Below are 5,536 nucleotides of genomic sequence, written 5' to 3' on the forward strand. Positions count from 1 at the left end.
TTAGCAGCAGGTTTAGGTATGGGGATCACCCTAAATTGTCTCCATGACTCAGGTACAATATTATTTAACCAAAGGTCATTAAATACTTTTAATAGTATATCGAATGCTTTGATTGGAAGATGTTTAAACAGAAGTGGAGAGATGTTATCTAATCCTCCTGCCGATAATTTGCGTGAGAATATGGCGAGTGACAATTCTTGACGATTGAAAGGTGAAGAAAAATAAGACAAAAAGTGGTTAGATGATTGATTTTCGTTAAATAAAGTATCGGGCGAAATTTCCGCCTCAGAGGGGACATATGATGGGGAGATCTTATTACAAAAATTCTCTAACCAATCCTCGTTAGAGGCCGTAGAAGGTGAATAGATGCAATGTTTGAACTTTTTCGCGGTCGCCCAAAACTCGGACAGAGGCGTAGCTGGATCTAAATTAGAACATAATTTTTCCCAAGAGGTTTTTTTGGTTTTGTTCAGGACTTTAGTAGTGTCGGCACAAGCCTTGCGGTACTTTATGAAATCGTCTCGAGAGAGCGAAGTTCTAAATTTTTGGAAATAAAACGAGCGTGTTTTTACCACAATGGTGCATAGCTCATTCCACCATGGGAGACTACTAAGATAAATTTTTTTATTTATACACTTTAGAGGGGTAGATTTTTTTGTTGCATATAATAATACATTTACGAAGTTATTATAGTTGTTAAGCGGTGAGGAGTCCAATGTGAACGATTCTAAGAGACTGGCGACCTGATAGGTAAATTGGTTTCAGTTTATTGCATAGAAGTTGAATCTAGTAGAAGTATTATTGTCATTGCGAGAAGAATTTGAATAAGAATGTCTATTAGGTATACTAATAAGAATAGGAAAATGGTCACTTCCAAAGGGGTCCGGCAGCACGGACCAAGAACAAGACAAAGACATATTAGGCAAGGATATCGAGATGTCGACCATAGTATCGGGATACGGAGGACGATTGCTTCTAGTAGCCTCACCATTATTAATAACGCAGAGACCATAATTCAAAATAGCGGAGTGGATCAAATTGCCCCTAAAGTCTGAAGTGGCAGATCCCCAAACTGGATGGTGACCGTTAAAATCCCCTCCAATTAAGGATGATTGGTTCATAAGAGAGAATATATTATTGAATGTTACTGGGGAAGGGTTAGACGAGGGAGGTATATATATTGACCTTAGATCAAGAGTTTTGTCATTGATCGTGATCTCTATACCTATTATATCGATGGAGTGGAGTTCTAACGTGTGCCTAATGTTATCGTTAAGACAAATGCGTTTGCTATTAATAGACTGGTGAATGACAATTGCAACTCCACCATATCCATCTAGTCTATCTTGGCGGAAAACATGGTAATTAGGGATGGATATACGTGAGTTCGGTAGAAGCCACGTTTCGGAGAGGAGCGCGCATTGGCATTTGTTGTCAGCCAACACAAAGGAAAGATCGTTACGACGTGCTCTAAGACTGCGACAATTCCACTGTAAAATCAAAAAATTGTTAAGTTGATCATTAATTTCCCTGCGAACCATTCTGTATGGAAGAGAAAAAATTGATTATATGAGACTCGATTATGTTATTAAGAGAAGAATGCGAAGAAAAAGAAGCAGGGTCATTAATTAATGTATGAGTAAGCTGATTGACGAGAGATGATATACAAGAATTTTCTTTGGGGCACGCATAAGTATTTTCTGACATATATTTCAGAAAAGTGCCATTAGGGAAGGAAAAATCTTTATTGACAAGAGCTAGGTAAGATGGTTGATTAGAAGGGATTAAGTTGTTTTTCTTGCGAGAAAAATTATGATTGTAATTTTTTGTTTTTATATTTACATGAGATTCACCAATATTTGGGAAAGTCTCATCTGAAATAATAATGTCGTTATTGCTGGATTCTTTTACATCATTGGCTTTAGGTTTAGCAGTAATATCAGAAAAAGTTGATGATTTATTAACAATATTATTTTAATAATAAAAACCGCATCCTTATAGGACACATTTTCAGTGGCCATAATCTTCTTGATGTTTTTTTGACGAGACCATTCCGTACATGACCGGTCGGTGGCAACATGAGAGCCTTTGCAGTGAAAACATGACGGATCGGTTGACTCTTTTGTGGGGCAGCTGGAGAACGAGTGATCGGGTAAGCCACAGTGTGAACAATTGGCTTTGCCACGACAGAATTTAGCAGTGTGACCATAACGGAGACAATTTTGGCAAATTACCGGCGATCGAATGATGGGTGAAACTTTAAATAGAACTTTATAAATGTCGACTTTTTCTGGGAGCTTTGGGGAGAGAAATTTCAACTCCACCATTTTAGATGGTGAGTAAGAGTTACCATTGTTGCGGGTTGATATGCGACGGAAGCTGACCACTTTCGCCGATGGGTCTAGACCTTCCCATAAATCTTCATCGGGAAATGAAACATCGAGATTTATAACACCGAAAGAATAAACAAGTGTAGACGGAATGTATGCTTGCAAACCCATAGTAGGTAGTTCTATTGAAGATAGGCAAATATTGGCGGAGTTAATAGAGTCGAACGTGACTTTTACACTCACACCAATTGGATCAATACGCAAAATGCCATTGAATTTATTAAAAAAAAGTTTGCCAACTTTCATAGGATGAAGTTTTCCAATATTATTACTATCCGAAATTGCTTCTATTATAATAACCGGCACACCGGAAAAATTGTCCGAAAATTTAATTAAGTTAGAATCGCGACCGTGCGAATTTAATTGTACTGAAGACATGAATGTAAGATTATTATTGTTTGGCATTGTGTTGACATTCGGCGGACTGTGATCATTAGCGACTATCGGCTGACCGATACCGTTCTTATCGCACGAGTTATTAAGTGACTTATCTAAATCCATATCAACGGGATTGCGGTCGACCAACAAGTTCATATTTATAATATCGTTACCATTATTAACATGTATCATATTAAAATCGTTAAATTGGAATTGAGTACCTGCAGGTAGTTGTAGTTGTGGTTTATTATCAATGATGTGTTGGAGATTCGGCGAAATCGGTGTGGAAGAAGAGATATTTGACGACTTATTGTTATTTTTTTTTTGTACAACTTTCCATTCTGCGTGATTTTTGGATTTTTGAAGGTTCACTTTGAGTTTGGGATCTGGGTAGGTAGGCTTACCGCCTGCTCCACCCGAGGTGGACGACATACGTTATACGACAAAGTACACTGAAAGTATACGGAGACACAGCTTAAATAGGTAGTATTAATATGAAAATACCGGTTCAACTACTGATGAGCAGACAGATAACGAAATGATACGCAGCGTACGTCCGAACGCTACAACGGTTGAAACCGAACTGAGCTTAGTAATTAACAGTTACTTTTTTAACTTGTATACGGCTAGCATTGTCAAAATAATATGTCCTGTACCACAATCATATATATCTGTGCATACAAATTATTATGTATATTATTTATTTTAATAATAAATTATTTAAAAAAAAAACTCGCACGGCCAGTCAACGCCAGTCATCATGCCGTGAGGGAGCAAACACCAAGTTGAATCTAAACATTGGTGGACCTTTGACTTGTGTTAGGTTTACCGACAATCCACCGGTACGAGCCAGTAACCAACAATTGTACTTGTGAACTCTCCTATACGACTGGCGTGTTGTCACCAGTGACAAATATTGGCCAAGTACACCAGTCGTGTGGGACCGCCTTTACTAGCAACGCGCGTTTAAGAGTGGCAAGGAATATCAGAAAATTATTTCCACAAATCTTAATGGTCAAAAACATAATACACACACATACACAAACATGCGAGCGTTGAAAAGTTAGGCAGCAGCGGTAAGTATAAAAGATAACAATCGCCACGACACCGAAAAGCCCATTAATCAAACTGTAACGACTGAGAACGTCAAATATTATGCCAAGATCGGTATAAATCACATCGACCTAGCATCTCATACTCGTATAATCGTCAATCTTATCCGTTAAATACCGAAGACTTACGAAAGCCAGAAAAAAATAAACAGACTGTATACACGCATGTACATAGTATAATATACAACCTTAGAACGTGGTTTCATGGACACGCTACATACTAAGCGCGATAAAAACATTTTTTAATGAGATCCACCGCCATCGTTTTCCCGAACGAATATCAATTTGTTATTTTGTTTTCCGTTTTTTTTCCATCATAACTCGGAGTACACAACGTAGCAAAAGAAACGAACGCCTGTAAAACGGTATTAAATTTTATATCCTTTGTGGTATAACATTCATTGATAGTACACCGTATTCGTTGTTTATAAGTATATAATATATACTATTAAGTGCTACACGATCGCAGAAATCGAAACGAGCTGGTAAATAGTTAATATTGAACGCACCAATAGTATTCCGAATATATTGGTCATTCTGAAGGTGGAATCGTAAAACAACTAGGCAACATAATTCAGTAATATAACGGTAAAATGTAACACCAAAACACACAAATACATAAAATATTCTATTACTTTTTCGAATAAATATAACGAAAAAGAAAAGAATGTTTCCAATTATTTTTGTTGGGATATTCTGACACGCACATAACGACGTACTACCAGATTCCGACAGTCAAAAACGTATCGAGTAAAATCCTGAAACTATTTTGTGCTCAAAACGCGCAACGGTTGGTAGAAGTGTAGTAAAATGCAATCTATTATTTTGGTTTTAATAATATAGTAAGCAAATTAAATTAAATTAAGGTTTATCATGAGACTGGGCCAGTAATAAAAAAGAAAACTATTTTTATATTCATGTCACAAGTTTTTATTTTCCGTTTGTAACTTACAAAAATGAAAAAAATTCAATTTGTTGTGCGTATACTTTCACGTAATAAAAGAGAATAATCGGTTGAATAAAATATAATTGGTAGTGTTTTGAGCATAAACTAAATGTTTAACCGAAAAGTATATACAAAAAAATAAACCCCGAAAAAATAAAAGTATTCACCTCAAAGTCGTATAAAAAAAATAACTATTAATTTACTCGTAGAACCAGAAAAGTAGTGTATTTACTTTCCAATGAAGTAAATTTCACGATCGAGTTATTGGTCGTTAATTATAAATTGGGTATTTATCATCAACATGGTAAAAGTTATATATATCATGAAGTTTTTAACGAAATTGCGGTTTGGTAATGTACAACAATAATCTTAAATTTCTGACGTAGAGTATTTGTGTCGAATCACTAATTAGTCATTAATCAAAATCATATCGAATTCGAAAAGAATTCAAAAAGAAACATTCACGTAATATAATAAAATGATACATGAGATTCTAATAAGAAAAAAACAGCAATTTTTCTTCCGGGGGTCTACAAACTTTTTTTTTATGGTGAGCCGAATATAAGATACGATTTGTTATCGCGAGTCAAAATGTGTTAGAGTAATAGATAAGTAATGAAATTGAAGAATATATAAGATTTATTTAAATTTTAGGAAAATTTATATTTATAATTCACAGTTTGTTTTATTTAGATACGAGTAAGTTACTA

The 5,536-nt window shown here is 35.4% G+C and overlaps 1 pseudogene; it reads right to left on the reverse strand.

Annotated features, from left to right (window-relative positions):
* Positions 1 to 1,521: 1,521 nt before the first annotated feature.
* Positions 1,522 to 3,200, reverse strand: LOC112692699 (annotated as a pseudogene).
* Between the last annotated feature and the right edge of the window lie 2,336 nt (positions 3,201 to 5,536).

This window comes from Sipha flava, unplaced genomic scaffold, assembly GCF_003268045.1.
Source record: "Sipha flava isolate LNK unplaced genomic scaffold, YSA_version1 117_pilon_pilon, whole genome shotgun sequence".
In the NCBI taxonomy this organism is placed as follows: Eukaryota; Metazoa; Arthropoda; class Insecta; order Hemiptera; family Aphididae; genus Sipha; species Sipha flava.